General features: G+C 41.6%; 1 protein-coding gene across 4 annotated transcripts in view; it reads left to right on the top strand.

Moving 5' to 3' along the window:
* ACBD5 (acyl-CoA binding domain containing 5) overlaps nt 1-13,410 on the top strand; it is a 308,366-nt gene that overhangs the window by 136,910 nt on the left and 158,046 nt on the right. The gene's annotated exons all lie outside the window — the stretch shown is intronic.

Genomic DNA, 13,410 nt, shown 5'->3' with positions numbered 1-13,410 from the left:
TGCACCTGTTGTAATTTGATGGGTGGTTGTCATATTTTTTGGCCCTACATGCCCGCCCTATTTTATTGAAGCAAAGTTCCAAAGCTGCAAATTTTGTTTCAGTAAGATGGAAGAAAGCGAGAATTTCTCACTGTGATTAATGGCCATTGTGTGCTTTCTCTGCCCGAGACCACCATGCTTCACATTGCATTTTAGGGCTGATACATCCAATGATGAATGCACCCCCTAAATTGGGTGGGCTGTTGCCAAGTCCCCCCACATATCAATGGGTTACACGGTACCACAAGGATGGTGGAACGGACATCTACCATTTATTGGCTTGGGACACTCATCCAACAACCTCAAAATGATACCCTCCACCCCCTTCCTGTGTCCTTTTAATTGTTATGTACTGCCAGGAGATTGCAACATTCCAGCACTAGTATAACAAAATTGGGTGGTCACTAAGTATAGTAAAGAATATCATTATAATCACCTGACCATCTTTATATCAAAGACCAGCATTTTAATAATGCCTAGATGTATTATGCATTAATATCATCGGTCATTTTCTTTAGATTGACCATATATTGTTTCACCTTTCAATAGCTACACTTTTATTGTACGTCGTCTGTTATAAAAATTTGTTGTGGTCCTAATTGGAATTTATTTTTTGGTTGTTTATGTTCCATGAGTCATGTGGCCAGAGTGGTGTGTTAGAACAATGAGGGATCAGTTGAGCTTCTGATACAAAGCTTTTTTTTGGAGCAGAACCCTGTGTTAATGGCTTTGGGGTGCTAACAGCCGTCATTGATCTGTCTAATTTTATTAGAGAATGGAATACCAGAGCTATGGACCCAGTACACAAAAGTCTATGCTTCCTCACTTAGCTCGTTAAAATGTAGTAGGTGTCTGTTAAGATTCGGTTAGCACATTGTTGTTGCTGACGCTGTTTTGAGGCAATGATTCAAATTTAAAGTTCTATCCTAAACTCTTGCCCTGCCTTCCACCACAACACTCCTTAGTCTCCCACTCACACAATTCTCCTTGACCGCATCCACGCTGCCACTAACACATTCACACATGAAACACGGTTAGCCCATACCACATCCATTCCTCTTAAACCCATATTGAACTACACAACGATTTGAAGGGGGAGTGGCAGTTGTCTGTAGGAGCTCCATCCCAAATACACGCTCAGTCGGGTATACCTTCACTGTGTTGAATGCACTGTTGCATGACAATAATTTCACATCCAGAGACCTCTTGTCTTGGCACAATATGAGTGTTATCACACAGCAAATATTGATACATGAATGTAGAGGCAAGATTAATAAATATACTTACCAGCAAGATGTAGTGATACGCATGGTAGCGGATGCAGTATTATTAGAGGTTGATATAATCAACCTTAATATAGTGTCATGCAACCCTTTCAGATTATGGCACAAAATGCATGTTTGTACTAGTCAAATGCTCAATATCACTCAATTCTGTATGATCCTTCCTCCTCATCTACCTTTATTTTTCCATTAAATCCAGCCTCCCCAGAGGGCTTCCTTGAGCCAAAATAGCAGCTGTCTACCTGGACTGCCATACGCTCTGCATACTTAGAGTCTAAAACACTTGGTTCAGCAATCATTATTCACCTCTGACGAAATTACTTATTTCCAGCCTGACAGTGCTAATCTTTAGTCAGCTTGTAGCTGAGGTAACTCATACTGCAGGTCACACCTTAGGCATCATCTGGGATACCTACAAGACCATATTCAGGAGTGAATGGCCTGTAAAAGATTGCATAGCCCTGCATAGTAGACAAAGGGGCTTGTTACCTCCATAGCGTCTCCTAAGACACTGGAAGGATGAAATAGATAATCAGTGCTTCCAACAACACTCTAAGCTATATAGGTTACCATCTGAGGAACATCTACTCAGACCAAATTATTCATTTAGTCTCCCCATCAAAAGCACTCCACAAGATTATCACTGAATTCTGTAACACAGAGACCACTGATGTGAATATCATCTCCTAACTCCATGTAAAACACGGAAACTAGCAATTTAAAGTATCGCTATTTCTGGAGTCATTCGGTCCAAAAACTATGGATAAAATAAGTTTGGGACACGAGACACTTCCCCACCCCAAGAGCAGTATGCGGGTAGTAGACCGTGCTCACCCCTTACAAACAGAAGCCTGTCCTGACGCGCATCACCCTCTTTGCCTCCTTGTGGCCCTCCTGCTGACATTTTCTGCCTTCTCAAAGCAGAAAGAAAATGTTAGTATATTATATTTTGCGGAATCTGGAAATCTGTGTTCAAAAGCACCTATAATCACTGGTCTTTATCAGTTATTCCTCATTCTGGAGAGAATCTCAGAATAAAATGTAATCTGATGTGGTTTTGCTGGCTGGAATTGGAAAAGATTCTGAAGGCCCCCTGGTATCACTGCTACAAAATCTGTCCAGCTCTTAACGAGGGCCTTCGTAGGAAGACATTTAAATGCTTAAGATAGCTGCCTTCTTCGCGACTAAAGCACCAAAGAAACTAGGTTTGGAATTTTTTTTCCCCCTTTTTTGATGACCGGGATAGTTTTTTAACTTTCTCTCAGCAGATTTTGCCAACCTTAAACGTCAAGAGGCAGCTGCTCAGATCCCTAAAATCCTTGGAATATAAAATGAAAGTTTCAACAGACGCCTTAATTAGGGCAAACCTAATACAACTCCCCTCCTCTGGACACCTTCCCAACTCTCTGCAGTATAACCTAGGCAGAACTGTTCCTGAGGAAACCGGCACTAAACTCAAACTGCATTCCCTCACCCAGGGACTTTAATGGTTATGCTATTTAGCATTTTGTGACAATTCTTCTCCTTGGCTTGCAAGCTGTGTTTCTTTGCTCTGCTTGGCATTTCTGGCCTGCTCTTTATTTTTCGACCATTAAAATCAACAATCTGCATGTCCACTGTAAGTGCCCCACATTTTTTTTACGATTTTGGCCACAGAGCGCCATACGTCTGGCAAGGAGCCTCTTAAAGTAAATCCCCAATCTGAAAGTAGGTGCCTGCTGCCCTCTCATTCCAGGCCTCACCCCTTTGGGAGAATGCCTACAGGCGCACTTTGGTGAAAAGCCCATCTATACCCCTGTAAACTGGGTCGTTTCCCTTTTCCCATGTTCTGTGGAACATGTGTTTTCTCTATGTGTGCTTACATGTCCATTAATATGCATGTATTTAATGTAAGCAAATGAAAGAAAGGTGTCCCTGACCATGGGCCCCTTCCACTCCATCTAAGTTGGCAGCTGTCACCTATCAATGGTGGCCTTCTTTTGGTCGCTGTCTTTCTTGAATCAACCAAATGAACTTGAACAGTTCAAGCTGGTTTGAAGTGTGACACTCTGCTCCATTAGCCCACAGAAATAGGACACAAATGAAGAAGACTATAAGACAAGCATGACATTTGAAATAGTTATTACGTGCTGAGGGGGAACGATAATAAATATTGGCTTCTCACACTGGTAAGTTATGTGTCCATTGAGGAGACTCTGCAGCACAATAAACGGCTGCATTGCCAGTAATGAAGCCTCTGCTGTGTTCATCAGGCTAGTGTCAGTCATGAATCCTGAAAGGTCATGTTTGTGGTGATCTGTAGAAGAAAAGAAGCTGGACTGCACAGTGAGGAGAGCAGCCTCTGTACCACTGGAAGGTTAACACCAAGTCAAATTGGCTTATGAATCTTCTTGAAGGAGTCTTAATAGAAATGAGACGATCCACGTACCCTGAAATCTGTGTGCCCCATATGGTCTTAAAACATGACAGAGCCTAGAAAATAAACTTTACCTGTGTCCTGGATCAGTACTTGTGTGCCTTGATTCGCCCAAGCCTTTAAGAAGCCCTTTCATAACCTCAGAGGGACCTAGAGGTTCTGAACCTTCACAACCCAGGTGTGATGTCTGGATGTGGTTATCTAAAGTTAGCTGAACTGTTTGAATAATCTTCCCAACTGTTGCAGTTCTAGAGATCAGTTTTAGGAGGTGATTTGTTTCTAATCCTGAATTCCAGTTCCCTGTTGGGTTTGGTGAAGTCTTGGGATCCGTTAGGAGCTCCTATTCCTTGGGTTCCTCAGAATAGGAAAATCTGAACTTTAAACATCCATTTTCGAGCTAAGTTTGTAAATATTGCTACACCCTAGGGGAGGACATGCAGACACACTGTGTCTGTTCCATTACAAACCTAGATCAATTCCGTTAGCAACTGGACCTTAGACCCCTAAAAAAAAGTGGTTATTAGTGCCCTAAATACCACCATTTCATTTGTTTGGATACAAACCTTGTTGTTTGGATGGAGACTTTTTGAGTTCACGTATGTTTTTCAATTTTAAACTGGAAACTCAGTATCTGGAGTTGTCCAGCATTGAACAGTGAGTCTGAGTTTACTGATCATAGGCCCATGCTTATCGTAGCAAAGTTACTAACTTATAGTCTTACTTTGTCCGCACCACTCTCTATTTACTGGGATTTCATTAGTAAACAGAAGTAAACCTAAAAAGAACCCTATAAGGTAGCTTTGGGCTAGGGCCAACTATGTACATGCTGGAAAGACACTTGGGGTTGGTTATATTTCTGCCACAGAAAGTGCTACCAACGTCGGGTTTTCTTTGTTCATTATGTTTGTAACTGTTCTCATTACTTGTAAAAGTCCTCTCTTTTTTCAAAATTGGAGTGGTAGCTTAATGGTGAATTAATTTTTTTATCTGAGAGTTTTTTCATATTGCTAAGTACCACCTTTCAGTTACTTCAGAGTGAGTACTGTTCAAATATAGGGGTCAGATTTTGTGGTAGCATGAATCCATCCAAATGTGGGATGTTAGACCGATCTATATTTATTCACTTTCTTCCCCCAGCTGTGGTATGGTATAGCACGTTGCACCAGTGTTAGCTGAGTCTTTTTAAAGCCGGCTTCTGTAGACCTTAAACTTTCTAGTCTGCGAAGGATATTAGTGGGTTAAACCATGATGGGAAGCATGTTACGAGGTAAGCTATATGCCAAACCCACATTGGGAATCTTTTTTTATACTGGCTAGCCTGATGACGATTAAGGTAAGTGCCTTCTGATTTTCACAGCCATAATATGACTTAGAGCAGGGCTGTGGAATTCCTATAACCCGATGCCCAGATCATATTGTTTACAGGTTGAAGATATGTTTTCATATTTATGTTCCCACTGTACCATTAGTCCTATTTTCCTGCAGCACAAACCCTTTGGCTGTCAATTTATAGTGTACTGTATGGGTATGGGAAAGAGAACTGTCTGCTGCCAAGGCAAGATGTACATCTATGCGAATAAGGTGTTCAGAACTGTATATATGGTTCTTAAATGAAAAGCCTTTGCTATTAGGGTTTGTACCCTAAGCAAATGCATTTAACTGTATGCTCAGCTTGCCTTATGAGTGTTTACGATATGAAAATCTGTACACATTTGCAAAATGTAATGCTCAGAGAATGCTATGATTATATGCAAATACATGAAGACGAATGGAAGCAAGATTTGTGATTGTCTTAAATATAAAATGTAGCAAAATATTATTTGCAGTTTGATTTTTAAAAAACTGATAAAAGCTACAGGTGGTCTGTTAACCTACCATGTCATTTTTTTAAGGGCGATGGATGTTAGTACTACAATACCATACACCTTTTAATGAAAGATATTTGACGTAAACGTTTTACTCGTACCTTGTCTGGAGCACATTTTCTTTTCTTTTTTTAAACTGTTTTTTATTATATTTTGAACCTTCAGCCAAAGTCTCAACAGGTGAGTCATATATACAACATATATTACATTGTTACTGTAAATTGTAGATTTCAAGCATACAGAGAATACATTTAGGGATTACGGTCTCCAGCAGTCCTTCACCTTTTCAATTGACTTATTAAAAACGACCCACTTAGGTTGCTCCCCCTTTGGTATTGAGATTGTCCATTGTTGACTAATAGTTCCCTGCACTATTTGCAGCCAATAGCTTTGTACTTGTTGGCATTCCCAGAGTGTGTGGATGTAGGTGCCTTGGCTGGTTTTGCAGCGCTGGCAATCGGGTGTCTCTGCTTGGAGTCATGCTCGGTCATAGAACACCCTATGCAGGACTTTGAATTGTATTAGCTGTAGACTGAGCATAATCGCAACCTCTCTCGGGTGCATCAATCCTGCCTCCCAATCTATTTCTTCGAGGGGGCAGGGGGTTTCCTCCCATTTATTTCTAAAGGATACTAGTGTGTCGAGAATATTATTTATTAGGGTTTTGTAGGTCCAAGAGACTGCTTTGCAGGGTATCTCTTCCTGTAGTCGTCTCCCTTCTAGCAGCGCATATTCAGGAATATCAGTGAGATCTGGCTTTTGTGCCCTCCAGGCATATTGTAATTGTAAATAGTTCTACCGTTGTATATGGGAAAGTTGGTATTCTACTTGGAGGTCTGCAAAATACTTTGTCACCCTATTGATTATGTTACCTAGCGTCCTGATCCCAACTGTGTCACATCCCCCGAAACCCTGCAATTTTCCCAGTTCGGTTAGACGCCTCCCCTTCCACAGTGGTGTTGTTCTAGTTAGTCTTTTCCCCCCATTTCATTTGCTCTTCTGCCCCTTTTCACGCCTCGATCGCCCGTTCCGTAGCCGGCAATAAATCCTGTGCCCTGCTCCTCCATACAGATAATGTAGGAAAGTATGTTTCTGGAATAGGAGCCTCTCTAATGCATATTTAGGGTGGTCTCCCGGTGCATGACACCATTAATTAATTACCACTAAATGAGCAGACAGATAGTAGGCTTGGATGTCTGGCAGGGCGGTTCCCCCATTATATTGGTTTCTTTGCAGAGTTTGTAGTGCCATTCTGGGGTGGCCTCTGTCCCATAGCAGTTACCGAAGCTCATCATTGATGGCCTTAAAAATAATGTCAGGTACCGCATGATACGTATTTTGGAACGTGTAGAGTAGCTTATGGAGCATTCTCATTTTATACATTGCCGCCCTCCCCCGCAATGTTAAGGGGAGTCGGTGCCATCTAGTCACATCGTCTCGGAATTCTGCCAGGATGCTTTTAATTTTATGGGTGAGGCAATCAGCCTCCCTTGCTGAGGTATGCATTTCCATATATTTAAAACCTTTGTTGGTAATCTGAAGTTGCACTGGCAGTAGCTTTGCCTCCACGGTGCCCCCTATTGGGTAAAGCCTTCCCCAATTGATGTTGTATCCTGCCTGCCATATTCCTTCACTAGTTGCAAGATCGTAGGAAGTGTACTATTATGGTTAGTAACATATAGTATAATATCATCTGCGTACAGCAGCAAGGCAACCTCCGCCATCCTGGAAGTCTCCAAACCCTGGGTGAGCTCTTATACGACAAGCTAGTGCTCCAGAACCAGCACAAAGAGTGAGGGGGAGAGGGGGCAGCCCTGTCTGGTTCCTCTTTGAATAGGTTTGTCTGAAGACTTTATTCCTTTGACCCTAATACTGGTGCTAGGGTCTGTGTACAGCAGCTCCACCCATGTCATGAATTCTGTCCAAATCCGAATTTCACCAGGTTTGGTCTCATAAAGGGCCAGTGGACAGTGTTGAAGGCCTTCTCCGCGTCCAGGGATACCAGCATTTGGGAGGAAGGCCTATTTTTCCCCGTATCCAGCCAGCTGGCGAGGCGACAGAAGTTGTAGCGCGTGGCTCAACGTGGCATGAAACCAGACTGATCTCTGTGAATCAGCGATGTGATCACTGTTATAAGCGGCGCCGCTATTATAGAAGCCAGGATTTTGGTTTCGATATTCAGTAATGATGTAGCGCGGTAGGATTCACACTTCTCTGGTGGTTTTCCTAGCTTGGGTATGACTACTACTGTAGCTCTGCGGAGCTCTAGTGGCAGCGACCCCTTGTCTTGAGCCGCTTGGAACATGCTGAGGGGATGGGGGCTAACAAAGTCGCGTTATGCTTAAAAAACTCAGCTGTCAACCCATTTGGGCCAGGGGATTTCCCCGGCTTTTGTCTAGCTATAGCCTCTAGGACCTCGGTTTGGGTCATTTCTTCCTCTAGGGCTTCTCTACTCTCCTGGTGCAGGTCAGCGGTGTCAATATTACTATGATATTTTGCTATATGCCATTCGTTCGCTAGAGGACAAGCCTTGTATAATTCTGTATAATATCGTGCAAACGCCCCCCGCTATGTCCAGTGTGGTCACATATCTTTTCTCTCGCTCCTGGATCTGTGGGGCCCAGTTTGCTTCCCTCTCCCTTCTGCCCAGACAAGATAGAACTCTCCTTGCTCTATCACCCGCCTCATAGAGCCTGTCGTGTGAAGCTTGTATTTCAGTGCTGACTTCTCGTTCTGCCTTGGCACTGAGTTTACTACGTGTAATTTCCAACTGTCTTTTTACAGTTGCCTCGTTGTCTGGAACTATGCTTACGTGTGTTAATAATTAGCTTTGTGATTTAGACCCATAACGTTTTGACAAGAACATACAGAATTAGTCTAGCGGTAAAATACCAATTTTCGATGTAGCGCTTTGCACATGCTCACACTTATGGTTAACTAGGAAACTAAGGCACAGTGAGAAGATGCAGAGGTTTCGGGTGTGGTATTTCGGCGTGGTGATTGGTCCGAGCTCTGCCGACCACAAGAAGTTGTTCCAGATCCTCCCCAGACTATCATTGAATATATAATTTGCCTTTGACTCTGCACTCCTCTCCGGTGCTTTTGGCTAGGTTTACTCTACACTAATACCACAAAGATATTTTAATAGAGCAGGTGAGGGGATTAGGCTTTGCTCTCAGGATGGTAACTGAAAAACAAATCAAGAGTTTGTGGCTGAGGACTCCTAGCGACATGCCTCCATGTTTCTGTAGTTGAAAGTTGTACAATTGGAAACCGTACAGGTTGGCCCAGTGTAGACTCCTGATGGTATAGTGGGAAGCAAGGTTTAGAAAATGCATTAGTCCTTTGTTCCTGTAAACCTTGTTGGCAGACTATATTGAGTGCAGCCTTTTAAGGGCTGGTTTGTCATGGTGATGTTTCTGTAAGTTGCAGCATAGTTTGGTTTCCTGATTTTCTACGCTTTGTAGAGTCTGACTATTTCTAGGGAGCCTGAGTAAGATATTTCAGTTGGCTCAATTCTAATGTCCTAACATCTCTACATATTAGTGGAAGAATTGCCCTGTGTAAGGAAAGCTATCAGTCTGTGCCATTGAGCATTGTTGCATGGAAAGAAAAAGGTTAGCCATGAGGTGATCCCTAAGTTTGCTTTTTGTGCAATGTCTGCAGCAGTGTCCTAGTTACTGGACAATATGAAAGGAAGCGTTTTGGACTCAATACCTACCAGTATCAAGTCCTCTGTGTTCTGTTCAGATAAAGAAAGTTCTCTGTCATTTAAAGGAACATGTATTCAAAGTATTCAGTGATGTTTGCCTGATTGCTTGGCACATTGTTTAGATGTATATAAATGTGGGTGTTGTTGGGATACATGTAGATTTACACTTTGTACCTTCTCAGAAGATGGGCCATTGGGAGCAGAGAGATATTGATATCGAACATATGGGATGAGTGAGAGAATGCCGAAATTTAATTTAAGATCTGAGGATTCAACTAGGTTAATATGCATTTATGGGCTCTGGATAAGGAAGATTCAAGGGATCAACTTGAGTACCCTTTCTTTCTTTCACATTTCATTTAGTGTCTGTTCACTAAGATGCTGTGGTCCACAGTGTCTTGGGTGCAGTAGGCCCAGCAGTATCGGAACGGGTTGCTTACTTTATCTAGGGTGCTGAAATGTTCTCTGACAATATTACGTGCAGTTCTGTTGTTCTCAAAGTTCTGTAGTCTGATTAGTGACTGTATAAGAGATCATTTTGATAAATGTGTGATTCACTAGGCTTGCCATCTCTGCTAGGATTCATCTATGGATGGGCATGTTGGAAATCTGCCATTATTCGGGGAGAGCTTGTGAGTTCCTATTGATTTCTTCAGGAGCGTTGAAATAATGCCATGTTTCAACTCACTGTGAAAAATTCCCTTGGACAGCTTAGTATATTGGTGATGTTATCTGTTGGAATTGTGAGGAATTGCTTCATGTAGGACATGGCTCTTTTTCCCTTTTGAATGTTTGTGCGCTAGTGCAATAGTGTGGTCTTTTTCCAGCAGTTGAATGCAGAGAGGCAGGCCATAGGGAAGGAAGAGAAGTGTAGGGATACAGTGATGGCATGTCGTTATGTGAGATGGAATACTATATTTATAAACTTTTACTGTCAAAGGCGGTCATAAAATTGATGCAATTCTGTTAGGAGGAATGATGTGATATCTTTAGGACTAATAGATGGGTCGTCTCCTGATAAATATTAACTATGTATTTTGCTTGGTAATATGTTTTGTTGATAGGATTGGAAATACATGCCTTTTTCAAATACCTTTGCGATACCCCCTTTTCTTAGTCCTTTTCTCCTTACTAAATAATAACTGCCATTTGATTTCCAGTTCACAGCATTTTCATATTAACTTTGCAAATTCTGCACTAAACCACATTATTTTGGCTTTTGTTTCAGATTTGAAGTTTCTTAATTTGATGTGGGTGTGAGGGAGCAGCTTGCCTAGGGTGTGACTAGCATTCTGTTGTAGAGTTGCTAGTATAACCTCTGTGTCTAGGGCATTGGGTGGTTGTGTCTCCTCAAAAAGGTATATTTCTGAAGTCTTCACAGCTTTAGGCTCTATCTTGCCGTTGTGAGTGGTTGCTTGATTTCGCATATGGGAGAGATGGAAGGTGATAAACTATTATTTTGACCATGACTGAGAAATCATCTTTTGTTTATATATATGTATTGAAAAATGTTGAACTTGCATACAAGAGTGCTTCCTCCAAGCCCTGTAGGCACAAATGATGTTACTTTCACACATCAATAGCAAGGGAATAGTGATCTAAGCAGTTACATTCATTGTTTCGATAAGTCTTATATTGTATACAGAGAAAACAACAGAGAATACAATAGAGAGACCCTCTTCACATCTAGCCCAACTGTAAACCCCAATTTTTACTATATGGATTAGCAATGCATTGGTGTGACATGATGGTTGAGAGCAAATCCTATTAATCTCGGTCCTCTGCTTATATTGTTAAACCAAATATGGGAGGGTCTCTCCTAAAGGTTTTAATCTAGGTTTGTGGCCTTCATTTCCCGGTTATCCCTCCATCTCCTGTGCTACTTACTCAGCGAAAGGCCCCCAAATATCTTGCTGTTGGGAACTGGAAGGCATCAGAGACTAACACTCCAAGAATTATCTTTAGTTGTTTTGAATATATCAGTCCACTGACTCTATAACTGCAAACCTGGATGTCTACATTTTTTATTAAATCCCCAGCTTGTTTTGAGTTTAGTTGGTCAATCCATAGACTGAAGTCTCCTTTAAGCAAAGTTCTTTTGTGCTTTGGACTGTATGTGAAACAACAGTAGGTGTAAAGTTTAACAAGGATTGGGTCATGGGCTGCGAGCTCTGTTGAATCACACATGTAAATTAGATTGTCTAATTTCCATTCATTAGTCTCAGAATTTTAAAATGCATCCTCATCTTCTTAGATCTCCTGAGCACGCCCATGCAACCATCTCCCTCCTACTCTCCTAGCTAGATTATGGTAACGGCCTCTAGTGGCGGACATCTGCCTTCCCTTCGCTGTAGGCTATAGCAGAATTTCTGAAGTTACTCCCTCACTTTAGACCATGGGACCTCCTCACTCCTGTCTTACAAGCATTTCACTGACTCTTAGCTGCCAGCTTGATCTTGTTTGAAGCACTCCGTCACACATTGGGCTCTAAGTGGGCACTTGTTCATGCAATAAAAGCTTATACTCCTAATACACTAGGCTTCTGCATCACCAAAAAGCAAAACCAGTAGCAGGTCCTAAAAACCAGATTCTGTTGTATTGAATCATAGATGACAAAACTGCTGAAAATGAATGGTTACAAAACAGAATTACTCTTTCTCTTCACTAAATTTTCTACTAAACTTCCCATTTACCAGAAATTTCCCTTCATCAAAAGTTAGTTGATCTCCCACAGTGTCAGCACCAAAAGCATAGCAATCATTTTAGATGGCCCGGTTGGATCTACAATTGGGATATGCTACCTCTGGTTCTGCCTATTTCACAGGGTCCTCCCTTTCCCTGCAGGAGCACTGACCGTAGCGAGAAAGATTATTAACCCCTGACTTGACTATCTCTTCATACTTTGCCAGAAAGTAGATATTGTGCAATTCAAGGCATTCTGGTCATTCAGAATACTAGAAGCAGTAAAACAAACCTAGCATTTGATCTGTTACACTCTGAAGTTAACCCACTGACTTCTCATTACTGGCCAACATCTTCAAATTCCTTTGCCTCACCCACAAAAACATTAACAGGAGAAACTGAATACCTCAATAACAAAAACAAAAAGTACTCCATGTATGCTTATTTTGAGAAAACTCAACAAAAGTTACTGTGATCCCCAAAACACCCAGAAGCATGAAAGGAGGAAGATTTTTCACCAGTAGTTGTCACTGGTTTTGGGACACTCTCTCTATGACAGCCCTTGGGGAAGCATGCTACCTTTACAGCTGAAAAAAGACAGAGCACTTTTTTCTGAATTACCTGTGCAGCACAGCTGCCCAGACCACTCCGATCTTCTAGCCCCAATTTGTTAAAGAACCTTGAAAAAAGCAGACTTGTCAATCAATAGTTCTCACACCCAGCATCAACTCATTGTAATGGTCTACTTGCTACTCTGTACACAGATAATTTCCTCAGCTACAGGAAAAGACTAAGCTCTCAACCTGCTCACCTAACTGCTTTCCCATCATTGCAATGACTCTTGCCCACTGCATCCCTTTTGTGCCACCAGGCACTTTTAAAGAGTTGTGTCAAATTGCATGAACACTTTATAAATTAATTGTCCAATTGTATCATTGATATATGCACCAAACTCCTATAAGTAATTAAGTACTACAAGCCAATTCCACTTTCAGAGTATATAAGTCTGTTCAATTAATTAACATCTTTCCTGTGTCATGGCCCATATTCTATATGCATCAAATTTTCAGAGATAGAATGTAATATTTCTTAGCTTTCATAACGGAAAGATTCAGTTCTATTAAGGACAAGGAGGCAAGGACTATGCTTCACTTTCTTCACTTTTATTCAAATAGAAGTCTTCATCAACATGAAAAAACTCTTTCCCATGACCTACAGAAAATAAAAACAGAAAAAATATCAGCCAATCACAGCCTTCTTCGGTATTCATAGTCCAGGCTCCATCTAAGGCCTTCTTTCTTCATATGATGGTTGTCCCTTGTTCTATGCGCTTCATTCTTGCTTAGATATAGGTTTGCCTGCAAAAAAAATGGCCGTATCACCAGTCCATCCAAACTAAAACATTTTGCCATT

Source organism: Lissotriton vulgaris, chromosome 10, assembly GCF_964263255.1.
Source record: "Lissotriton vulgaris chromosome 10, aLisVul1.2, whole genome shotgun sequence".
NCBI classification, from domain to species: Eukaryota; Metazoa; Chordata; class Amphibia; order Caudata; family Salamandridae; genus Lissotriton; species Lissotriton vulgaris.
Note: the sequence above shows the minus strand (reverse complement) of the source record. Positions and strands in the feature narration are given on the sequence as shown.